The sequence below is a fragment of the Papaver somniferum genome, chromosome 1 (genome assembly GCF_003573695.1).
Source record: "Papaver somniferum cultivar HN1 chromosome 1, ASM357369v1, whole genome shotgun sequence".
Classification (NCBI taxonomy): domain Eukaryota; kingdom Viridiplantae; phylum Streptophyta; class Magnoliopsida; order Ranunculales; family Papaveraceae; genus Papaver; species Papaver somniferum.
In genome coordinates this window covers 80,451,554-80,478,419 of record NC_039358.1, presented here as the reverse complement: position 1 = coordinate 80,478,419, position 26,866 = coordinate 80,451,554, and the positions used below count along the sequence as shown (strand labels likewise).

At 40.1% G+C, this 26,866-nt stretch overlaps 2 long non-coding RNA genes across 4 annotated transcripts; both read right to left on the bottom strand.

Annotated features, from left to right (window-relative positions):
• Positions 1 to 22,923: 22,923 nt before the first annotated feature.
• LOC113291707 lies at positions 22,924 to 24,273 on the bottom strand. 3 transcript variants are annotated; one of them, XR_003331645.1, is made up of 4 exons: positions 24,171 to 24,273; positions 24,013 to 24,071; positions 23,338 to 23,741; positions 22,924 to 23,160 (listed from the first exon to the last, which is right to left on the bottom strand). It is a non-coding gene; the product is annotated as an uncharacterized LOC113291707 (long non-coding RNA). The 3 variants fall into 3 exon arrangements; XR_003331646.1 differs by having other exon boundaries at positions 24,013 to 24,089; positions 24,171 to 24,272; XR_003331647.1 differs by having other exon boundaries at positions 24,013 to 24,068; positions 24,171 to 24,272.
• A 54-nt stretch (positions 24,274 to 24,327) lies between these two features.
• LOC113291702 lies at positions 24,328 to 26,637 on the bottom strand. Its single transcript, XR_003331644.1, has 6 exons — positions 26,177 to 26,637; positions 25,685 to 25,753; positions 25,454 to 25,543; positions 25,163 to 25,254; positions 25,002 to 25,079; positions 24,328 to 24,881 (listed from the first exon to the last, which is right to left on the bottom strand). It is a non-coding gene; the product is annotated as an uncharacterized LOC113291702 (long non-coding RNA).
• Positions 26,638 to 26,866: the final 229 nt, after the last annotated feature.

The window sequence follows — 26,866 nt, the reverse complement described above, 5'->3', positions numbered from 1 at the left end:
GACCAATGAGGGTCCTGCTGAGCCCGGATTTGTTCCCGGAGTCCCGTTTCCCCAGCTGCTAGTTCCGACTAAGAGGGAGTCCAACTTTAATGATATATTGGAGGTTTTTAAGCAAGTTACTATCAACCTACCGTTGTTGGATGCGATTAAGCAGATTCCGGCTTATGCCAAGTTCCTTAAGGACTTGTGTACACGAAAGCGTAAGCTTAGTGTCCAGAAGAAAGCCTTCATAGCTAGTCATGTGAGTTCCATTATTCAGAATACCACTACTCCTAAGTATAAAGACCCAGGGTCCCCTACCATTTCTTGCACAATAGGTAAACACCGTGTTGAGAAATATTTGCTTGACTTAGGAGCCAGTGTGAATTTACTTCCATACCATGTGTACCTTAAGATAAGACTTGGTGAGATGAAACCTACCCAGATGACACTCCAGTTAGATGATAGGTTTGTTAAAATTCCTCGTGGTGTGATCGAGGATGTTCTTATTGAGGTCGACAAGTTTATTTATCCAGTGAATTTTATTATCCTAGATACCCAACCTGTCCCTGACCCAGAGAACCAGATACCGGTGATTTTAGGTCGCCCATTTTTAGCAACATCCAATGCGATCATTAACTGTCGAACTGGTATTATGAATTTGTCTTTTGGTAATATGACTATTGAGCTGAACATCTTTCACATTAGTAAGCTACCCCATGAACTGGACGACTCGAGCGTAGAAGAGGTGAACATGATAGGCACCTTAGTAGAGGAGTCATTACCAAACACTTTGATAGAAGATCCATTAGAGAAATGCCTAGCTCACTTTGGGATTGATTTTGATGATGATGATGTGATTAATGAGGTGAATTCTTTGTTAGATTTAACCCCTTTGTTAGACACTAGTAATGGATGGAAACCTAAGTTCGAACCTTTACCCGTTTTCGAGTCTACCCTAATTCCTTCGTTGGAAAAGCCTCCCAAGTTGGACCTTAAACCATTACCAGATACCCTGAAGTATTGTTTTTAGGCCCCTCTGAAACTTTACCTGTGATTATAGCATCCGACTTGGATAGTGATCAGGAAAGTAGCTAGTGACTGTCCTTCAGAATAACAAGGAAGCTTTAGGGTGGACCATAGCAGACATTAAGGGTATAAGTCCTATTGATTGTATGCATCATATCTATTTAGAGAGTGACACCAAACCTTCTAGGGAGATGCAACGTCGACTGAACCCTAATATGAAAGAAGTTGTTCGAACCGAGGTTCTGAAGCTGTTAGATGCAGGCATTATCTACCCCATTTCAGACAGTAAGTGGGTCAGCCCCGTTCAGGTTGTTCCCAAGAAATCCGGTATTACTGTAGTCCAGAATGATAACAATGAGTTAATCCCAACCCGAATGACCACGAGTTGGCGTGTCTGTATTGACTATAGAAAATTGAACAAGGTCACTAGGAAGGACCACTTTCCCCTTCCCTTCATCGACCAAATGCTAGAGAGATTAGCTGGACGTAGCCATTATTGCTTTTTAGATGGATACTGCGGTTATAATCAGGTTCCTATTGCCCCAGAAGACCAAGAGAAAACCACTTTTACCTGTCCCTTTGGTACCTTTGCGTATAGACGCATGCCTTTCGGCTATGTAATGCCCCTGCGACCTTTCAGCGTTGTATGATGAGCATATTTTCTGACATGGTAGAACGGTTCTTAGAGGTCTTTATGGATGATTTTTCAGTGTTTGGTTCGTCTTTCGATGAGTGCTTGCATCATTTGTCATTAGTTTTGACTAGGTGTAAGGAAAAGAATTTAGTGCTTAATTGGGAGAAATGTCACTTCATGGTTCGTTCAGGAATTGTTCTAGGGCATATCGTATCTTCAAAGGGTATAGAGGTAGATAGAGCCAAAGTTGACCTTATTAAAACTTTACCGGTCCCAAAAACCGTAAAAGGTATTAGGTCATTCTTAGGGCATGCTGGTTTTTATCGTCGATTCATTAAGGATTTTAGCTTGATTTCTAGACCTCTTTGCAATTTGCTTGCAAAAGATGTTAAGTTTGTCTTTGATGATGCTTGTTTAGAGGCTTTCGAGAAGCTTAAAACTTTACTCACTACCGCCCCCATAGTCCAGGCACCCAACTGGAACCTACCCTTTGAAATCATGTGCGATGCTTCAGATTATGCTATTGGTGTTGTGCTAGGTCAGCGAGAAAACAAGTTACTTCATGTAATTTACTATGCTAGCAAAACTCTGAATGATGCCCAGTTGAACTATACCACTACGGAGAAGGAACTGTTAGCCATTGTGTTTGCCTTAGACAAGTTTAGACCCTATCTCTTAGGTTCTAAGATCGTAATATATACTGATCATGCTGCTTTGAAATATCTTTTGTCTAAGAAGGATACGAAACCTAGATTGATTAGGTGGATCCTGTTGTTACAAGAGTTTTCTCCGGACATTAGAGACAAAAAGGGTGCAGAAAATGTAGTAGCAGACCACTTGTCTAGATTGTTGTGGATACCCTTAATGATTCCCTTCCTATAAGGGACAACTTTCCTGATGAACAATTGTTCTTTGTTACCCAATTATGGTATGCGAATATAGTGAACTATCTTGTTACTGGTCGAATGCCCCAACATTGGGGTAAACAAGAGCGTTCTAGATTTTTAGCTGAGGTTAAGCACTTCTTTTGGGATGATCCTTATTTGTTTAAGTATTGTCCAGACCAGATTATTAGGAGATGTATACCTGAGAGTGACCAGTCCAGTATTATTTCCTTTTGTCATGATCATGCGTGTGGGGGTCACTTTAGTGCTAAGAAGACTGCTGCTAAGATATTGCAGTGTGGATTCTATTGGCCTTCGTTGTTTAAAGACTCCCACAGTTACTGTGTTACTTGTGAACGTTGCCAGAAATTAGGAACCATTTCCCGTAGGAACATGATGCCCTTGAACCCTATTTTAGTTGTCGAGGTCTTTGATGTGTGGGGTATTGACTTTATGGGTATGTTTCCTAATTCTTTTGGTAACCTATACATCCTTGTCGCTGTAGACTATGTCTCTAAGTGGATTGAGGCGGTTGCGTGTAAAACCAATGACCATAGGGTTGTGATTGATTTCTTGAAAAATAATATTCTTACACGTTTTGGTACACCGCGAGCTATAATTAGTGATGGTGGGTCGCACTTTTGTAATGGACCTTTTAGGCTTTTGATGAAGAAATATGGTATTACACATAAGGTAGCTACCCCGTATCATCCACAGACTAGTGGTCAGGTTGAGGTTTCCAATAGGGAGATAAAACGTATATTAGAGAAAACAGTTAATCCTAATCGGAAAGACTGGTCGTCTAGGCTTACTGATGCCTTATGGGCTTACCGTACTGCGTTTAAGACCCCATTGGAATGTCGCCTTATCGGCTTGTGTATGGCAAGGCATGTCATTTACCTGTCGAGTTAGAACATAGAGCTTATTGGGCTGTTAAGCTAAACTTTTCTCTTGACAAGGCAGGAGCCCATAGGAAACTCCAGCTCAATGAGTTGGACGAGATTCGTATGATGCTTACGATAGTGCGAAGGAGTATAAGAACAAAATGAAACTTGTGCATGATAGAAATATTTTAAGGAAGTCATTTTCTCCAGGTCAAAAAGTTCTTCTGTATGATACCCGCTTGCATCTTTTCCCTGGGAAGTTACGTTCTCGGTGGACGGGTCCTTTTATTGTTCGCACTGTCTTTCCTCATGGAGCTGTTGAGATCGAGACACCGGATGGTAGTAGTTCTTCGAAGGTTAACGGTCAGAGATTGAAACCCTTTTTAGAGCCCTTTCCAACAGGTGATGTTGAGGAGGTCCCTCTGGAGGACCCTGTTTACCCTTGATTGACCATCGAGGCGATTGTATGTTGTATATTAGTTTTTGATTTCTCTCTTCACCCAGGTACTATCTTTCCGACTTCTCTCTTTACTGATTCCTCATGTTACTTTACTTTTGGTATTGCTCTTTCATTAGAAACATTGAGGACAATGTTAGATTTAAGTTTGGGGGTGGGGAAGAACTTTTTAGTTGCACTTTTGAAACTTCTAGCGTCACATGGTACCCGGTTAGCTAAGTTTACATACTGTTTCTCACCGAAAAGATAGAAATTGGAATGCTAGGGATAACAACCTTTTGAGACATTAGAGAAAAAGACATTGAGATCCTTGAAATTCAGGAGAGAACTTGTTCCTTTTAGAGGGTAACCGTGATGGACCTAACCATACATGATGGAAAGGCAAGTAGGTCAGGAAATGCCAGAAAGACAAAGCAACCTCACAATGTAGTCTTAGTTACTGGATTGCGACTCTCTCTCAGTAGAAACTTATCATCATCAACAAGCGGAGCGACATCAAAATCTATGAAGAAAGTTGAAGACGTTTTAGGTTTAGAAGCAACAATAGAAGAGAATAATTCAAAAATCAAAGTTGAAGTTATAAGAGCAAATGATATAAGTTGTTAGAATCCATGATACCAAGACATCACAAGTTGCGAAGATCCAAGTTTTAAAGTCCTTCTCTCATGGCCATGTAAATTTTTGTCTTGTAATTTTTTTGTTTCCAACAAAAAAAAAATGAAAAAAAATGAAAAATGAAAAAAAATCATCGTTACGTTTTGTTCAATAAGGCCAAAGGGAAGTAGAAATTTATAAGTCAAGCAAGAAATCGAAGAGAAGAGTTAATTGTCAAGGTTCTATGAGGTTCGATAGTTTATCATCAACAGTTGAAGACCGAAGAAGACGTTGTTTCTACTGAGCACTATGAGAGAGTCGAAGAAAGATACATTTGGTTGCTTTGTTAGTCCGCTTTCAATCTGGCACAAGATCTTTCTAGCACTGGTTTAACTCATCACACGTAATTAGTCCAGCTGTGTAGCAGATGTCCCTCTCATCTTTATCTCTCTCCTAATCTTATCCAGCTGTAGAGCAGCGGACGCATCTTACAATCTAGCTGTGTAGCGGATATCTCTTTATCTAGCAGTGGTGCGGATGTGTCTCCCCTTTTCTTCAGTCAGCTTTAGAGCTGACACCTTTAATTTCTCTGGCATTCTAGTTACTTGGAGATAGGTTGAGAATATGTATGTCCTCATAGCTCTTTGGATACTTGTGACCAATTAGAAGTAATGGTTTTGTGGGTACACCTCTGGTAAACCCTCCCGAGATTAACTCGGTTTTTTTTTTAGTTTGCTCGAGGACTAGCAAATAATAAGTTTGGGGGTATTTGATAGACGCATTTATGTGTCTAATTGTCCTCAATGTTTCGTATTGTTGGTACTCGTTTTCGTCCTTATTATGGTGTTTTGTGTATTTTTAGGTATTTTGGAAAATAAATATTGTTGGAAAAATCGGCTCGAAAAATCACTCGGAACACCCCCGGAGGACACTTGCTATACGGAGCCCAGATTTGGTTAAGGGGCACCTCAATTACTAAGGGGCACCCCAAAAAGGCAGCTGCTATTCGCCCCACACTGGTTAGGGGGACACCATCTTCTTCGTTTGAAACTTAAAAATTGGCGGGAAAAATGTGGCAGCTCTCTGAGAATTTTCGATCGAAATTTGAAGATGTTATAGTGTGATTCAATGGCTAAAACTTCACGGGAACACTTGACTGAGATATACAGGCGTGGTATGGGCTTCAAAATCATCCGGATTTGGTTGGATAATCGGCAGTGAAGAAAACAGGGTTGCTCGGGTTTTGGTTGCTCCATCACGAGTTCTGTGTAGTTGGCGTGTGGATTGATAGAGTTTTACTTCTGGTGGAACGTGAAAACAATGCCCTGAGAGTATATCGACATCAGCAGGCGTGTGAAGAGGCGAGAAAGGAAAGAAAATTTCCTTTATTATTTTCTTTACTGTCGAGATATGGGAAGATTTTCTGGAGTAATGAGCGAAGATTCTTAGTCCAAAGGTGTATAAATAGGCTACTGGGGTCGAGTCGAAGGGGAACGGGGAGATTGGGAGAAGTTTAGAGCACCACGGAGTCAAAAAATCGAATTTGCAGAGAGACCACCTGCTGCTGCTGCCATTGAAGAACACTGAAGAACACGAAGAACAGACTTGCCACAACCGTCGTTTTTAAACAGTGTCAGCGACTCATACTGTGGGTTGCAGATCAGAGACAGACTTAAAAAACGCAACAGTACAGTAACAGCTCTTTGTAACGGCTTTTGCAACAGTTATAAGCATTGCAAACCCGATTTTTATTATAATTCTCCCTTATTCATCATTTGTAACCCTTTGAGCATAAATGAAATCAACTTTTGAGCGTGTTTCAAACATGATGAGCGGCTAATTCTCTCGTAACCAAGGCAATGGATGAAGCTATTCACACATGAACAATGGGTAACTATTTTATTTTCTCTAGTATTTAATTATAATTCACTCAATCACTGCTTTTGCAGAGTTCTTAAAAGTTTACATAATTTTCTTCATTAGTTGTGATTCAATTAGATAGGTTATGCTTTGGTTAGATAATCTATGCTTAAGGGATACAATTAATTTTTGAGAATATGTTTGATTATTTGTGGATTAAGAAATAAAGGATTAAAAGGATAATTAGAGTTATGAAATATTTGATATCATTCATGTGTAATAGTGGATTCTAGTGTCTTGGTTATTTTCCAATCACTTGAAATCAATTTTGAGTTAAGTTTTCTATATTTTTAAGTTCTATTAAGTCTAGAATTCATTGCCTTCACAAGCCTCAACGAACTCTTTACTACAACATCATTGAAAATACCATCAATGGACGGCTCCTATACAGCTTGCTCTGCTAGTATAGAGCGATAACGTCTTCAGGAACAAACAACAAGTTTACCTTGACTATATAAAGGATATGACTTATCGGCAAGCTCGTATCAGGATAATTAATGCTCCTAGACAGCTTGCTCTGCTAGTATAGAGCCACAAAGTTAATTATTCCTAATTACAATCGCTCCTATTCCATGGTCGAATCCACGACTGGTCCCATGGAATGACAATAAAAATTGTTCTGATTCTATGATCGAATCCACAACTTGATCTCATAGAATAGCAATAACTATATTATCTCATTACTCCGATTTCATGATCAAATCCACAACTGGTCTCATAAATGGTAATAGATAAACCTTAATTACTCCGATTCTATGGTCGAATCTACGATCCCATGGAATGGTAATGCTCACTTTATTATTCTGAATTCGTAGTCGAATCCTCAGCTGATCCTATGAATTAATAATAAACATCTTATTACTCAGTTTTATGAATTATTCTATACTGAATTCCACAATTAGTAATAAATAATCAACAACCGAGCGTCTGAGCTACCTCTAAGTAATCCTCGATTCAAATGGTGAAGGTGTATTCAACGATGATACAATAACAGTCATCGCACGAACGAGTATTTCAAAAATACAACGAAACGATGAACCTATGCAAAATAAAGAAGAAAATAATAAACAATTAAAAATATTGACCAGGGTGCTAGGAGCACGGACACACGACCGACCGACCGTGTCCTGGTCAATCCCACGCCAGTTTTATATAATGCATTTTATTATTTTTCATGATTTGATGAAAATTCTCTCGTTTTATCAAATCTCCTTCGTCTTGAGGAAACTTCTCGGTTTCATGGTACTTCCATAAATCCATAAAAATAATATAAAATTAAGGAAAGGAGTGTGGGGCGTGACCATTGGCCAACCAGCCATGCCTTGGTCCCAACCGGCCCCACACCCATGGTTCCTTATTATTTTATTATTATTATTTCTCTAATTTCATGAAAAAACTCCTTGACTTCATGGTATTTTTTCACAAATCATCAAATAATAATAAAATAAAATAAATTATGAAAACTTGTGGGACCGGGCCTTGGCTGGCCGGCCATTCCCTAGCCGGTCCCACACGCCCCTTTGTTTTATTATTTTATTATTAGTTTTCCTTGAATTCATCAAATTTCTTGATTTCATGGTATTTCTCTCAAATTATGAAAAATTCCCTCAAATCATCAAAATACTTAAAAATATTAAAAAAATAGGGAAACTCGTGGGACCGGGCCCTAGCCGGCCGGCCATGCCTTCCACGGTCCCACACGCCCTTGTTTTTATTATTTTAATATTTTTTGCTTCCTTGAACTCATGAAAAATCCTTCAATTCATGGAAACTCCCAAAAATCATCAAAATTCATCAAATTTCTCAAAATTCATGAATTTTTCATAAAATCATCAAAATATTATAAAATTAAGGAAAAGGCACCATGGGACCGTGGTCACGACCGGCCGACCATGCCTTGGCCACGGCGGTCCCACGCCTCCTCATTCCTTATTTTATAATTATTTTTCATCATCTCATGGTGTTTTCCTCAGTTTCGTCGAAACCCTAATTTTGGCATATTTTCTCGAATGGATGCTCAATTGCACGCCAGAAAATATCAAAATTCTCAGGACTGAGACGCGGACGCCTTGGGGACACGAGCACGCTATCTTGACCGACCAATATTGGCTATTTGGCTCATGGAAGCCGGTCCCATCAATTTTCACAGTTTTGACCTAATTTGCACAATTGCTCGTATTAGGTCCAAAACTCTCCCAAACACTTTGGATTTTCATGAAGTGATCGTCACGCGGTCACGGGACAACCCAGGGACGGTTTCATGACTCCATGGTCGATCCCTCGCCTCGTCATAATTAATTAGGTTTTCTCACCTCAGACGAGCATTTTCGAATAAATGATTAAACCAGCATCTAATCATTCTTTCACCAACAAATTGTCAACTCATGAGTTCTTCGTATTCGCTCATGTGAGCATATGGACACTTCCGGGTTGATTCACGGTCCCATGTAGTCGCTCCCTCCTTCGTCTCATGGTTGAAATTCTGACGAACCATGAATTGATCATCAATTGGTCAAATTAGGGTTTCTGAATCCAAGGATCATCATTCCAGATCCTAACCTTAATAATTTTACGACGACCTCATGGTCATTAATTTTATTAATTATGCTCGGTTCAAAGACCAGTATTCTAATTAGTATTTTTGGTACGCTGCCAAGCAACACATGCTCAGACGATCAAATATTCAACAATCAAATGAGCAACACTTGCTCAGATGATAAATATTTGTTCAAACCAAGGAATATTGGTTCAACAATCAATATTCAACGATCCACCGAATGAGCAATACTTGCTCACTTCATTGTAAGAACTATACCTCTATCTCATGACATGTTCAATTCACGAGTTTCAGAACATCATGTTCAACTCAACGACTACATGGACTCATCGTCCCATCAAACCACGAAGTCATCAATTGACTAACAAACCACGAGACGTCAATCATGTCACTTGGGGGGATATCATTTAGGGTTTTGGTTTGGCGGTCTACGGCACGTGTGATCAAACACATGATGAAATGTGAGCAAGTCGTGCAATCAGTTGAAGGAATTCACGAGGTAGTGGGTGGAAAATCGACCCAGTCTCCACACGTTGAGCAACTGGTTTCAAACACGATCTCCACTTCCCCACTCCTTGATTCCATCAACTGTCACACTTCATGGAATCATGGTGTCTACAATTCCAGCAATATAAATAAGTCTCTGAATCATGATTGAATCATCATTATCAGTATCATCAATCGCACGTCTCATCGACAACACGAGATCATCAACTCATCAATTGAGCAACTACTCTCAATTGAGGAATTTCAATCATTCAGAGCTTATCATATTCAGAATTCATACACCCCAATCTTTGATTACCATTGATTCCACACATTTCCCAGCTTCCCTCCTACAGATCAACCCATCCTCTCTTGTGACCGAACTTACTCTGGAATGATCATTGTCTTGATTTAGGCCGGAGTACTACAGATTGATCTCTCGAATCTAAAACATCCCCTTTGCAGCGGTGCATCTGTGTGAGGTTTAACATTTCGCTCGTTTCGAGGAGTCTCCTCCGTACGGTCGTCTCCTCAATTCCTTAAAAACCAGCAAATCATTTTTCCCCATCTACAGATTGGCGACCACAGTGGGAGATCATTCTCTCGGTTTCAATCTCACAATTTCACAAGATGGTTGATCTCAGGTCAGGTTCAGTTAGGAATCCTAACACAAACCGTGCTAACACTAGCAACAACAACAACAATCAGAATATCCCGGAGACAATTCCGACCTCCAACACTGATGGTGGTGACATTACTCCTCCTCACGTCGAAAGTCACCCACTGTCCGGACGACACCGTGAAGAAGTCAGAGGAGATCCACCACCTACCATTGCTGATCTTATCAAAGCGCAGGAGACTCTTGCAAAGAATCAGACTGACATGGATGCTACACAGAAGGAGCTGTGTAATTATCTCAAAACTCTTACTGACAAGATGTCAGAGAAAACTCAAGAGAAGGGAAAAGAGAAAGAGAAATCCTCAGACGACGGTCCTGAAATAATTCCAATCCATACAGTAGAAGACGACGAAGTCCCACAAAACTACTGCAGACAACTCATCAGCGAAGGGATCATCGAATTTCATCACTCGCGAGGATCTGGAGCACCTTTTGGAGAACCATGGAAAAGACAAAACATCGCATGTCCATCGTCATCAACCTCCTTATCCTGCCGCTACGCAGAGGACTCCACTCCCCAAAGGTTACGTTTCTCCAACCTTCACCTTATATGATGGAACTGGCAATGCTAGGGAACATGTCTCTCGTTTTCTCGAATCCCTGGGAGAACATGAACACAATCATGTCGTCCGTCTCAAGGAATTCTCAAAATCTCTGAAAGGAAGAGCATACACATGGTATAATAACATCGCACCAGGGACTATCAACAATTGGGGAGAAATGGTTAACGCATTCTACAGGAAATAATTCTTTGTGTCAGAACAAGTCACCCTCTCCAACCTTGGAAGGATGTTTCAGAGGGTCAGTGAAAATCCCAATGATTATGTCAAAAGATTCAGATTCCATGCCCTGGATTGTCATGACCCAAACGTCACGGAGCAACAACTGGTGGACTTGTGCATCAATGGAATGCTCCCGGTCTACAGGGCCTTGCTAAAAAACCTTCGATTCCAGACTTTCTCAGAGCGTCACGAAGCTGTGAAGAGGTCGGAAACCACTGCACCCGCTCTTTTGAAAAGAGAAAAGTCTACAAAGACTGAAGATTCAAAAGACAGTCGAGGAAGCAGGCGTCTAATCAACAAGTAGTATAACCTACAACCTTCAACAAATGCTGTCGCGGAAAGGAGTAAGCGAAAAGCAGAACCACAACACAAGCAGACTTCCTCCACCCCTTCAAAGACACACAAGAAGGAGAATTCGAAAATCCCTCCTCAGCATACGGAAGATCCAGAAGCACCTGATTTTCCCTGTTCAATGGAAGAAGTTAATGAACTACTCGATGCCTGGATTCAAGACGGCGCAATCAAATTGCCTTATGTCAAGAAGGAACCAACTAAAGAGGCCATGGAAAATCCTAGGTATTGTCGCTTCCATAGATACGTCAGCCATCCCACGAGTGATTGCAAAATTTTGAAGCGCATATTCAAAGAAAAGGTCGAATCAGGAGAGCTCAACCTGGGGACTGAGGGGGTGCACAAAAACCCCCCTCCCAGTCAAAACTTTTACCATCTCCGAACCTCCTGTCAAGGAAACGGTCCAATCTCTGATCGAACATGTCTGCGAGCTGTTGTATCTTTCGAAAGATCAAAGGAAAGACATGTTTGCTGCACTGAACCACATCGTGTCCGGAAGACGTCCGCTGATCCAAGAGACTACCACCGGACCTTCAGCCACCGACACAGAAATGTATGACTGGGGACTGCTCACCATAGTGCACATTAAAGGAAATGAGTTCAAGAGGGCGTTCATCGATATTGGTACCGCCGTCAACATCATCCCTTTGAAAACACTCAGAGCTGCTGGTATTACTCGACGGGAAGCCACCCACGCTCCCATAGAAATCAGGGACCACGAAGGAATCTCCAGAAACACATACGGCTTCATCACTCTCAAAGTTACGGAAAGATCGATCTGCACTGAGGCCAAGTTTTTCATAATCCGGGAAGACCCTTGATACGACATGGTCCTTGGGAGAACTTGGATTCATGCTGAAAGGACAACAATGCCTTCAACACATCCTGTCATCGACAAGGATTCCGAGTCGGAAGACGAAGCAGAGGACGCACCACCGTTTGAGCATCTGTAAGAAGTAAAAACTATGATGGGACTTACGCAGGAGCTTGGAGATAATCCGCACACCTTTGTCAGAAGGTTTCGAGCTCAGGCAAGTCTTATTCCTCCTCTTGCTCCAATATTACCAATTTTCAAACACGCTACTATGGTCCAGGGACTTCTCCCCATGAATAATTTAGCACTCATCAAAAGTTAGGAGTGGGTAACTTCACCTCAGCAATATTACACTCAATGGTTGGGTTCAGAACTTCTTCAAATCGGTCACTCCATCGAGAGGTTTATTGCAAAGACTTGGCTAAACATGATCAACACTATACTGGATACTCTCTTCCGCGCGAGTGTCCATACGGGCCACAATCGAGGAATTCCATCAAACAGGGGATTCCGAATCAGCAGAAGATATTCAAGGCATGATCGACCAAGCCTAACAAGTTTCATGAAGGAGACCTGGTTCTCAAAGCAGTTCAACGCGGTCTTCATTCTACAAGGAACTCCAATTGGGAAGGACCATTCATGGTCGCTGAGTCTGTGGCCGGAGGATACTATAAATTTACCAACACAGATGGCAGAACCCTACCACTAATTCACGAAAATTGGCTCAAGGCGTTTATCTGAAATTATTGGACATTTAAGGTATTGGGCGTTTGAAGCACTCATGGAGTTGGGATTTAACATTTAGGATTTTCTTCCATTTGTATTTTAATTCCTCCAAAACATTTGCAATACTTGCAATCAGTATTTGAATTCAACAATTTATCAAAATTCAGTTCATATTTCGTAAAAGAAAATCTTTATTAAATCTACAAGAAAATCCTTAACCATCAGTCGATCCGAAACCATCTAAATATCAAATCCCAAGTATAAACCTCACATCTCTCAGAAGTTCATAAGTTCAAAAGATCAGCAAGAAAAGGCTTTCGCTCATCAGCATCCTTCAAGATTTGCAAAACCGCCCTCTCCTTGTTCAACTCCTCGGTCAGCTTGGAAATCTTGTCCTCCTTCTCCTCCACAGCATCATTGGGAAAGGGTATGTTCTTTTCACATGAATCCTTGATAACGTTTATTTGCTTACGAAGCAATTTCACGTTAAGGCCAAGTCTTTCTGAATTCTCCAAGTTAAACTCCCAATCAAAGAGTATATCTGGAGTCACGGTATTCCTGGGTCTCGTATGCATATCACTCGCGACACGCAAGATAACGCCTACTTACATGGTTAAAGCATAAGCACGCCTAGGGTTCCTGTCAACGATCATGTGGCCAAACTTCTTCCATATCGTCTCGTACAAGCGTGCATACCCAATGGGAACGCTGAATCCACCGACCAGTTCATGATATGGGAGTGAAGTGTTAAAGGTAGGATTGAAAGCAACCCCTGCAGTTGGATATTCATACACTACTATACGGTTCTCAGTCACTGGAGCGGCTTCCACGACCAAAGCAACAGTTCCTTCGGTATTCTCCGCTGCTATCTCGGTTTTTTCTATCACTGAATCAACAACCATCTGGTTTTCCATAACATCAGCAGAGACCATCTCATTGCCTCGAAGTGCAGGGATGGTTGTCTCTTCATCAATAACTTCGGAAAGGTTAGAGTTGTCATCATGGGCTCCAGTATCCTCAACTTCGGTATTTAGCACCTAATACGAAGATTACATGAGGTTAGAATCACGAAGCCAAAGGAGATTATGAAACACAATATACCATCAAGGCAACATCATCGATGTTCATCATACTACATTCAAAGCACGAACAAATAACATGAAAGTCATGAAAACACATTTTACGATGAGTCCGTCTGAAGAAACTGAACTCTGCCCTGTACTAGAGACGACTGGGAGCAATCTACAAGGAATCGAGGATGGGTCATATGCCATTCTCTTCGTATGGATGTCCTCTATGACATGTCAAAATTTCATGACAATCCGATGAACGAGCGAGTAGTGGTCAAGTGATGCGCAATCTGAAAAAGTTCTGGAAGTCTCCTGGAAGTTTACTATTTCGCCTTTTTCAGGCTCTGAACGTGCTCAAAACTTAAAAAGCTTCTTTGAAAGCTTGGAAATTTTCCGGGCTTGAATTTGCACATGCAGATCATCAAAATCCGACTCCGGACGAGATTCTACAGCGTTTTACTAAAAGCTGGGTTCTGAATTTTCTGACGACGAAATTCGACTAAGTTTTCATATATTCACATGGGTTCTCATTCATTCATTCACAAGTCAGCACTTTTATACTTCTATGAAGAATATACAGGATATATACTTACTTGAGGAGTCTCCAAAGTGTCCAAGGGGTTGGAATTGTCCACATCAACGACAAGAGGAACATCACTTCCATCCGGCTCCGAATCTTGGGAATTACCTCCATTCCCTTCCCAGAGGATGATTGAGTTCCAGAATTCTCCATCTCCATGACGACATCCTCCTGTACACGTCCTTTACAATCAATATTTTCATCATGAAGCACCACATTTGAACATGTGAAGAAATACTTACAGTTTCTTCGTCACTCAAATCAGCGATTGCTTGTTCAGTAGCAGAAAATTGAAGACCTTCAAGACGATGAGAGTAAAATTCTGCAACAAAATTAACACATTGGCTTCATGATTCTAATGTTAATAGCAATGAAAGTCAGTGAGAAATATTGGGAACTCACCAAAGCACCAACTGGGGACTTTACGGTATTGGGTAACACTTATAACCTTTATGCCTGCCTTCTCCGCCATGAATAACCGCCTCAGTCTCTGAGAAATCTACACCGATTCGAGGTCGTATATTACGACCGTCCTGTGGTGAAATCCAGTAATATAATCAGAATACAGTTCTTATAATTTCGTGAAGATTATATGAAAAACATACCTGAGAGCATCCTGGAGACGACTTTCGTTTATCACCAGAAAGATACTTCAATCTTGGTCGACTGGAAATCATCTCAGCCGAAGGAAGATCCTTGAATGGAGGTCTGGGAAATCTTACAAAGCCACGCAAACGCCCAAGTTGCTGATCCCAGAATTCTACATAACCTGGGGTTACATAGGCGAATCTATCAGAACCAGGAAACCAGTAGCTACTCCCTTCCACGTGAGTATGATCCAAATGAGTCCTGAGTTGCTCAACTGATGGCTTCCTTCTCCGTATGGTTGGAACACACTGATCCATACCCATTTGTCGAGCTGCTCTATCAATGTATACTCCTCCACTGAAAGCTCTCCAAACGTGACTGATAGCAAATGACCAGGAGTGCAACTCAACATGAAAGATCTTTCGCCATCACTCAGATGCGCACCAGACGTCAAACTCGTGCCTTCTCCAGTATTGAAAGTCATCGGCTGAGAAACATAATCAGGGACTGACACCCACGGCGAAAATTGAACTCAGATTCTTCATCTAACACATCAATAAAACGTATTTTAGAACGAGGCTGCTTGGTGGACCAACGCATGATCCTAGCATTATCTTTCTCAGGGAAAGTATGGCGCGCATCAGTATTCGGTCCTTGCAGAACATTACGTGGAGTAGGTGCATAATTCTTAAAATGCTCCCACATCAAAGCTTGAAGAAACATCGTGTTGGCATAACACTCAATCTTCATAGAGCCGTTCGACACACTGGAGTCTATAATCAAGGAGTCCAGGTTGTAATACAAGGAGCCTAAGAATAAACTACCTATCGGAAGTTGCTCACCTTGAGCCATCTTAATAGCAAAGGGAATCACAAAAGGCTTCAACAAGTTTCCACTGTCTTCAAAAACGTCTCTGGACAACCATAAACATAAGAAAGCAGCAATGGGTAACATACCGTCGATGGGTTTATCAGAAACCTCGTCTTTGGGCCACCAGTGTGTCAACCAGGAAGCATAGCATCCTTTACTACCAGCCTTATTCGCTTTCTCCATTGCAGCTGTCAAGACATGAGAAACGCGGTCTCCTCATCTGAAAGATCCCCAGGAAGATTCCCGTGATCGGGAGATGCATCAGAGCCGCCACGTCTTCCAAGGTAATGGTAAACTCTCCCCATCTACATATGAAAGTGTGAGTGGGAATGCACCAGCGAGCAAACAGAGCCACAATACCACTTGCGTCATGATAAATGAACAACTCTCCAGAAGCTTGAATAGCTCTCGTCACCTGCGCCTGGTCGAGCATAGTCCTCACATGAGGAAAACCCAACATATGCCTCGCCCAGCCGGCAAATTTCTCCAAAGGTCGTCGAGAAAGCTTAAACTCTATGATTGATGAGGCGAAGACCCCTCGTTCAAGACAAAATCGAATCACTGTCTTAGGAGTCACCAATTTCTTCTGAGTAACAGTTCTGGGATTTATCAAAAGACGATACACTGGGGATTTCAAATGTTGCTCAGCTCCTGGAATATCTTTTTCAAAGAATGCATCATCTATGTTCGGGACATTCTTAATCCCAGGGATTTCGTCTTCGTCTCCCCCAACGGAAGTTTCATCCATGCATGTCTCATCTCTGGAGATACCATCATCAACGCACATCTCTTCCCTCGAGGCGTCGTCAGCTTGGGAATTGGACATCTTTGCTAAGTAGCTGAAAAGGTTCACACTACATTCTACTTCAGTATGCCGTCCAGATATAAATCAAGGAAATACAAGCAAAAATGGTAACTCTTAACTCTTACCTTTTATACTTCCACTAACAATAGTGATAGTAATGCTAGAGTTAACACCTCAAAATCGTTCGTCTCTTCGAAAACTGCAAAAACGAACGAAACTTTATTTAATTTCCGAAACTGATTTTTCATGAAATCACGGACACAATTTTCATAATGTGAACATTCACACAACTGACCTATGAAGTTTACAACAATAAATATTTCATCATAAATATATTGTCTATCTTCGAAGGTTCCTCAAAACCCACGTTTCTGATTTTTCGAAAAAACAGCAATTAATGCAACATTGCTTACATAAATTCTCAAGATTTTATCTAATGAAAACAAATTCATGCAAATAAAATATACCATCATATTTTACACAATATATGTCACGGCTGCATATATATAAAAAAAAATATTTTTCCTTCGTATCGTCGTTATTTGTCTTTAAAACGAAGGTTTATTTCAAAAATATTGTGAAAGCTCACATCTCATACATATGATAAAGTTTTGTATTTACATGAAAGCATAAGCAAAATTTTATCACTGGACACAAGTTCATCATACATATTTTCCTTCGTGTCATCGTTATTTGTCTTTAAAACGAAGGATTATTCCTTTCATGAAAATTCACTTCTTTTATGATAAACCTTGGTACACATGAAAGCTCATAACTAAGTTTTATCACTGACCTAGGTTCATATACTAAAAAAAAAATCTCTCCTAAATCAGGGATTATAGTTAGTTTTCAAAACTAACGATCGAACGAACATACGTTTTCAAAAACGAGGGTTTTTCATAAAACTCACACTAATATACACACATGTATAACTTCATCATGATCAAAGCATGAACAACTCATGAGGATCATAAACATCAGCAAAAAAAAAACGTACCTGGGCGCCGGCCGGAATTGGCCGACGCGGACGGCAGGTGGCGGCGGCGGCGGAATCTTCTCCTCGGCGTGAAGGTGAGAGTGATGGAGTGGTCGTGAGGAAAAAAAAGGATTAATCCCTTTTATATCAATTTTATTTCCAAAACCTAATTTTCTAAGGATTTCCTTATTGGGCCCGACCCGCGAATCCTAACCGACCACGGACTCGTCGTCCAAACCAGCGGTTCAACACCAATTTATGCTCATCAAACGACGCTCCAATCATGACATTGAAGCCTTCATCAAGTCGTGGTTTGCTCATGCTCTCTAAATCCGGTAACGTCTCAACTTACGACTAAGTTCAATTACTGGTATTATTATTTATGGCCGGAAAATCACCATTTAATGCTGACTGAGGAACACACTTTCCTCAGTAAGCAGGGGACTTAATGTAGATGGTGGATTTTCGACAAAGGCTAAATTCGTAAACTCATAATTATACGAAGCTCTGATTCAGCAATCAGACGTGAGTATCGAGACACGGTCTCTCATCGAATTCTCAACGGAGAGTACTTTCTCTCAGAGTACATGTAGATATGTAGTCTCACGACTGGACAACGGCATATCTCATGAATACTGAATACTTTCAGTGATTATTTCTATATAGCATCACGAGATGGACGGCTCCTAGACAGCTTGCTCTGCTAGTATAGAGCGATAACGTCTTCAGGAACAACAACAAGTTTACCCTGACTATATAAAGGATATGACTTAGCAAGCTCGTATCGGGATAATTAATGCTCCTAGACAGCTTGCTCTGCTAGTATAGAGCCACAAAGTTAATTATTCCTAATTACAATCGCTCCTATTCCATGGTCGAATCCACGACTGGTCCCATGGAATGACAATAACAATTGTTCTGATTCTATGATCGAATCCACACTTGATCTCATAGAATAGCAATAACTATATTATCTCATTACTCCGATTTCATGATCGAATCCACAACTGGTCTCATAAATGGTAATAGATAAATCTTAATTACTCGATTCTATGGTCGAATCTACGATCCCATGGAATGGTAATGCTCACTTTATTATTCTGAATTCGTAGTCGAATCCTCAGCTGATCCTATGAATTAATAATAAACATCTTATTACTCAGTTTTGTGAATTATTCTCCACTGAATTCCACAATTAGTAATAAATAATCAACAACCGGGCGTCTGAGCTACCTCTAAGTAAGCCCCGATTCAAATGGTGAAGGTGTATTCAACGATGATACACTAACAGTCACCGCACGAACGAGTATTTCAAAAATACAACGAAACGATGAACCTATGCAAAATAGAGAAGAAAATAATAAATAATTAAAAATATTGACCAGGGTGCTGGGAGCACGGACACACGACCGACCGTGTCGTGGTCAATCCCACGCCAGTTTTATATTTTAATATATTTTATTATTTTCCATGATTTGATGAAAATTCTCTCATTTTATCAAATCTCCTTCGTCTCGAGGAAACTCCTCGGTTTCATGGTACTTCCATAAATCCATAAAAATAATATAAAATTAAGGAAAGGAGTGTGGGGCGTGACCATTGGCCAACCGGCCATGACTTGGTCCCAACCGTCCCCACACCCATGGTTCCTTATTATTTTATTATTATTTCTCTAATTTCATGAAAAAACTCCTTGATTTCATGGTATTTTTGCACAAATCATCAAATAATAATAAAATAAATTATGAAAACTTGTGGGACCGGGCCTTCGCCGGCCGACCATGCCCTAGCCGGTCGCACACGCCCCTTTGTTTTATTATTTTATTATTAGTTTTCCTTGAATTCATCAAATTCCTTGATTTCATGGTATTTCTCTCAAATTAGGAAAAATTCCCTCAAATCATCAAAATACTTAAAATATTTAAAAAATAGGGAAACTCGTGGGACCGGGCCCTAGCCGGCCGGCCATGCCTTCCATGGTCCCACACACCCTTGTTTTTATTATTTTAATATTTTTTGCTTCCTTAAACTCATGAAAACTCCTTCCGTTCATGGAAACTCCCAAAATTCATCAAATTTCTCAAAATTCATGAATTTTTCATAAAATCATCAAAATATTATAAAATTAAGGAAAAGGCACCACAGGACCGTGGCCACGACCGGCCGACCATTCCTTGACCACGGCGGTCCCACGCCTCCTCATTCCTTATTTTATAATTATTTTTCATCATCTCATGGTGTTTTCCTCAGTTTCGTCGAAACCCTAATTTTGGCATATTTTCTCGAATGGATGCTCAATTGCACGCCAGAAAATATCAAAATTCTCAGGACTGAGGCGCGGACGCCTTGGGGACACGAGCACGCTATCTTGACCGTCCAAGGTTGGCTCTTTGGCTCACGGAAGCCGGTCCCATCAATTTTCACAGTTTTGACCTAATTTGCACAATTGCTCGTATTAGGTCCAAAACTCTCCCAAACACTTTGGATTTTCATGAAGTGATCGTCACGCGGTCACGGGACAATCCAGGGCCGGTTTCATGACTCCATGATCGGTCCCTCGCCTCGTCATAATTAATTAGGTTTTCACACCTCAGACGAGCATTTTCGAATAAATGATTAAACCAACATCTAATCATTCTTTCACCAACAAATTTTCAACTCATGAGTTCTTCGTATTCGCTCATGTGATCATATGGAAACTTCCTGGTTGATCCACGGTCCCATGTAGTAGCTCCCTCCTTCGTCCCATGGTTGAAATTCTGACGAACCATGAATTGATCATCAATTGATCAAATTAGGGTTTCCGAATCCAATGATCATCATTCCAGATCCTAACCTTAATAATTTTACGAAGACCTCATGGTCATTAATTTTATTAATTATGCTCGGTTCAACGACCAGTATTCTAATTAATATTTTTGGTACGCTGCCAAGCAACACATGCTCAGACGATCGAATATTCAACAATCACATGAGCAACACTTGCTCAGATGAAAAATATTTGTTCAAACCAAGGAATATTGGTTCAACAATCAATATTCAACGATCCACCGAATGAGCAATACTTGCTCACTTCATTGTAAGAACTATACCTCTGTCTCATGACATGTTCAATTCACGAGTTTCAGAACATCATGTTCAACTCAACGACTACATGTATTCATCGTCCCATCAAACCACGAAGTCATCAATTGACTAACAAACCACGAGACGTCAATCATGTCACTTGGGGGGATATCACTTAGGGTTTTGGTCTGGCGGTCTACGACACGTGTGATCAAACATACGATGAAATGTGAGCAAGTCGTGCAATCAGTTGAAGGAATTCACGAGGTAGTGGGTGGAAAATCGACCAAGTCTCCACACGTTGAGCAACTGGTTTCAAACACGATCTCCACTTCCCCACTCCTTGATTCCATCAACTTTCACACTTCATGGAATCATGGTGTCTACAATTCCAGCAATATAAATAAGTCTCTGAATCATGATTGAATCATCATCATCAGTATCATCAATCTCACGTCTCATCGACAACACGAGATCATCAACTCATCAATTGAGAAATTTCAATCATTCAAAGCTTATCATATTCAGAATTCATACACCCACAATCTTTGATTACCATTGATTCCACACATTTCCCAGCTTCCCTCCTACAGATCAACCCATCCTCTCTTGTGACCGAATTTACTCTGGAACGGTCATTGTCTTTATTTAGGCCGGAGTACTACAGATTGATCTCTCGAATCTAAAGCACCCCCTTTGCAACGGTGCATCTGTGTGAGGTTTAAAATTTCGCTCGGTTCGAGGAGTCTCCTCCGTACGGTCGTCTCCTCAATTCCTTAAAAACCAGCAAATCGTTTTTACCCATCTACACCAAATCTATCGTCCTTCTCTGTTACTAGTTCTATCAGTTAGTTTTGTCAATAACACTTGGTACTTGACACACTAGCACCACCTCTACTTGTAACATAACTGCTAATTACAGCCATATCAAATACAATGAGGAGGGCTACTAGACCATGCTCAATACTTCCATGTTCGACTGTTGATAACTTCAGAAACGCATGGTTTCTTGGGATAATCACACGATGACATCCCCTACACCTCCAGAATGGATCGTCTGGGGGAATCACGGCTGAATTCACATAAAGCACTCTCACAGACCATACCTCTATAGGATGAGTACAAAGTGCTGGCATCTCCTGGAGAAGTAGAATACTGAGCGTATAAGCTACTTACTCTGTCAGCGTATAAGTTATTTCTTCGTTTATTATGATCTTCGTTTTCTTTCTATTCTTCTAACATTTAATCTATCTTCATCACCTCATAATTCAGTACTGCATGAGCTATTTCTTTGTACTTCGGACCCCTGCAGATAGTTTGTGTTATCTTACTACTTTATTTCTAATTGCTGCTGAAACTAAAAAACTGTTACATGTAAACTACTGAGTTCTCGTATTCCTCTTAAATGCTTAACATAATAAACTTCATGTATAGAGGACATTACATCTATTCTTATTTATCAATGGTTGTAAAGCTATTTTCAGCCAGTTGTTTAAATTTTTGTTTCTTTTACGCATGCACTTTTGAGTAAAGATATAAACTTGGCTTGGAGTTCAGCACTAAAAGTTACCTCATAATGAAGACGGTCCCTCCTGCGCATTAACCTGCGATATAACCTTGTTCGAGTGATAAAATGATGGGTTACAAGCAAGGGGATATGTATCGGCCGAGTCGAGTTTAAGGAGTAACTCTCCGAGTCAGTGAGGGATCGGTCCAGAGTAGCTCGGTCAAACTAGATAAGAAGAAAAAGAGGAGAAGAAACTGTAACCTCAGTGACTTATTAAAAGAGAGAAGATTCTGAAAAGAGATAAAGGAGTACTTTGGTTTCTGTTTTATTTATAAATAACAAGGGACAATTTTATTTTTACTAACAAGGGACGAGAGGAGGGACTATTTTGGTTCAATAACAAGGGACAGTTTATGTTTTATTTGTAGATAAAAAGAGACGGTGGATGCGGAAAAGAACACCACTTAATTTAAGCGGAAAGTTAAGTGAGGGAAAAGTCGGTCAGAATCGTGGAATAAAAGCCATGAGCTTTTGCCACATCCCTGTAGTGTACTCACCTTGGTACGGCTCTTTACTCATTTTTTGACCCCAGATATCAAACCTTAGGGAATTACTCGGAGAAAGACTACCAAACTAAACAAACAAGATATCAAACCTTATTACTCAGATAAATACAAGAGCAAACTAAACAAACAAGCTCGACTCGCTAATTAATAAGAGGTCGCGGAAAAAGAACACCATTTAACTGATAAGAAGTTGAACAGTTTCGATGCAAATGAGCACCTTACATGTTAATTAAGGTTCATACTTGTAAATTATTGTTCCTAATTATTTTTTCTTGTTGCATTTTTCTGCTACTACTTTATCAGGGATCAAATCTGTTAATTCTGGAGTTCCTTGATCTCACCCTCCCATCTGAATTCTGCATGAAAAAGGGAAAATATAAAATGAAGTTAGCCACACCAAATTGAAATAATCTATCAGTGGGAAAAACACCAAGAAGAGAGCAAGATCCAGGGATTAAAGAAGACAGTTAAGTATGATTGGAACTTATTCGAATAAAACCTCACTATCTTAACATTAAGAAAAAATCACGAACCTGCAGCGCTGCGCATACTCAAGCATGTTGATGAACAAATAAGCTCGTATTGACGGGTTGAGGATGTATAGCCTCTCAAAACCAAGGCAAGGCCTCGAGGGGCAGTCACACTCTAACGCAGTCTCTAGAAAAACTCCAACAGGAGAAGCACCAGCACCACCTCTACTTGTCACGTTACTGTTGATTACTGCCATATCCAATACAATGAGGAGGGAGCCTGGACCATGTTCATTAACCCCATATTTCACTGTTGATACTTTCAGAAAGGACGTTTCTAGGACAACTACACGATGACATCCCCTACACCTCCAGAATGGATTCTCTAGGGGAATCACGGCTGGATTCACGTGGAGCACTCTCACAGCCCAGACCTCTATAGGATGAGTAGAGAACGCTGGCATGGCCTGGAGAAGTATATATAGAGTTTATAAGCCAAACTTGTGAAGGAACTTAAGATGTATGAAACTTATTTCTAAACGGAAGGTGAAATGCAACCAATTGGAAAATGATAACGGCAGGATTTACTTATTCCCTTCTCATATCAAAAATTAAAAGATGAATCCATACAAGTCATGTAAGCTAACAAGAAAAACTACAGTTATAGTGAAAGACTTGAACAATTTTAAGCTATCAGGCTAATAAAAAGGAAAAACTAGAGAGACAGTTCAGACAAACCTTCAAACTTTGTTTGCTGTCCTTGTCCGATAAACGGAAGGCACCATCTAATCCATCTGCTGCAAATGTGTGATGAACTTGCAATCACACCATAACTCCTGTTGGTTTCAATAGAAAAATCGAACCAAAAAGAAAAAAAAAATGGTAGATAAGATTACCTGAGGAGGTTGTGTGGTCCCAACAGCCATCCATGGATATCTGACGCATAGTGAGTAATGTCCATTTTGGAGCTGTTGCGAATGGACCGGCGCTTGCTTCCTATATCAATGAAGCGAAAACATGTTATCCATATTTTGAAAAAACTAGACTGCAACTAGGGAGTGCACTAATAGTCAAGGTTTTAAAAAGCGAAAGCTTGGAGCGAAGCGCTCTCACATCAAAGAGTAAGGAAGGGAAAAAGTGTAGAGCGAAAGCGAGCTTTGCAAAATATATATATATATATATAAGAAGTTGAAAACATAGTAAAATGAAAGTAAGAATTCTGAACATAATAAAAGGAACAATTAACCTAACTAAGCATACAGCAAACTAATACTGCCTATTCTACCGAAGAGCTATTTAAAATACTAGCCATGAATGGCTGAATCACTCATATCATCTTGATCATCATGCCCCATAAAAGAAGAACCTTTCAATAAGAATATTAATATTCAGTTACAAAAAGAGTAAAACATGCCCAACTTAATCGATCCTTGCCTCAGAGAATAATCCTCGTTTGCTGTAGCCAGAAGGCTCATCCCAGGTAGCCTTGCAGCTTCATTAACGGCTCCACCCAGCACAGGCTGACATCCTGACATTAGTACCCATAGCATAACTTTACCACCAGTGAAAATGGTAGTTGCATCAATGGTGCAAGCGGAATCCGAAGTCTACACAAGTATAAGAAAAAGAACACGCAAGCATTCAACACATTAAGCCCAAATACATTTCAAACCAACAAAAATCACAAAAAACTATAATAAAACTACAAAGTGCTGAAGCATCGTAACTGGTTGGCAACAAATAGTTGCTTCTTCTGGCACATTCCCAGTACTTATTTCTGGTTTCTTTATTTCGCAAAAGCAAATCTGCAAAAATTTTAAACAACACATTTTATAAATTCATTGTAAACAAACCCCAAATAGATTTTAAGTGGTTTTTCATGACAAACCTGATAATCCCATGAAACGGTAACAAGAAAATTGCCTTCAGGACGACGAGACACGTAATCACCATTGACTTTTCGCAATGTCCACATTGTTTCTAGCATGGATTAACATGAATTAAAGAATAATAAGAAGAAAGATACAACTTGCATTACTATGAATTAACATGAATTGAAAAAACAAATTAATGCATTAAAAGGGAGGGTTTTCAAGTTCCCAATTAGAAAATCAAGAACCCAAAAATTTGTTTTTAGAATCAGAAGAAGAGAGATATAGAAGGATAAATAACAACTTACATTACTACTTTGATGAAGAACCAGGACCAAGAGGGATGAAGATGAGAGATGTTTGTTGTGTTACTTCACTACTTCCAGGAAAAGTTGTTTCTGCAGATTTCAACCAACAACATAGTCTTGTTACAACTACTGCAATCATAAAGAAGAGAAAGTACTAAAATACTTCAAGAAAAGTGTTTAACAAAGGAAAACAAAAGATGAAAGACAAAGTAAAGGACAAAAATTCATTACCAGGACCAGGAGGAATGTAGAAGAAATGTGTTTCTTGTGTTACTTCACTACTTCCGGGAGAAGTTGTTTCTGCAGAGAAGAGAAGGAACATGAATTCAAAAAAAAATGCATTATAAGGGAGGGTTTTGAACTTCCCAATTGAAGAATCAAGAAACCAATTTTTTTAAGAAGGAATCAGAAGAAGGAAGTAATCATTACTATAATATGAAAATATGATGATGATGATGATACCAACTTACATTATTATGATGATGATGATGATGAGTTCACGGTTGAGGTGAAGGAAGTAAGCAGTAATGGAAATCGTTATATGAAAATATTTCTTCAGGGGGTTTTATACATCTAAAATAGCCGCTAAGGGGTACTCGACTTACATTGGGTGTACTTGACTAAGGTCAAAATGTTTGACCCCCAAATTAGAAAGTCACAATTGAAATATCAAAACCTAACCTAAATTAGTAATGAAAAATCATAAAGGGAAACTGAAAATACCTATTTATTTTCTTCATCTTTAATTTCGTGTTGTTAGTTGTTACACATATCCTCAGATACAACATCGCTTCTGGACCATCAGTGTTATTCTTTCTTCTTCCTCCTCCTCCTCTTCTTCTTCTTCTTCTTCTTCTTCAAATCAGCGTTGTTACAGATCCCACCACCACTACCACCATCCATCTTCAGTGTTACTTTTCCTGCTAGTGAAGCCTCCATGCTTTCTCCTACCCCTCTCTTCTTCGAATGCTTGTTACGCATCCCACCACCATCATCCATCTTCACTGTTACTTTAACTACTCCCGCCGTTCCTGCCGGTGCTAGTGAAGCCTCAGTGATTTATGGTCCCTCTCTAACTCAAAACAGCTGCAAGTTTTTTTAATACATGGATCATTGCGATTTCAAAACCAGGGTTTGAGACGAGATTTTTTTTTTGTGTGTGAAAAATGACAAGGAAACTAAAAGCCGCCTCCCTCTAGAGAGTTGTAGGATTCATTCAAACACGTGGTTTTGATGTTTCCTCTACCGAGATCAAGCGATCTCTCACCCTACACGTGTTATTAGTTGTTTATACACTTGGTCGTCCGATATTTACCAAGGGAGCATAGGGACCGACATAAAACATAAAAAAGCTCTAAACAACCTGCCATTTTTAGAGGCGACCCCAAAAGTATTAGGGGCGACACAAAAAAA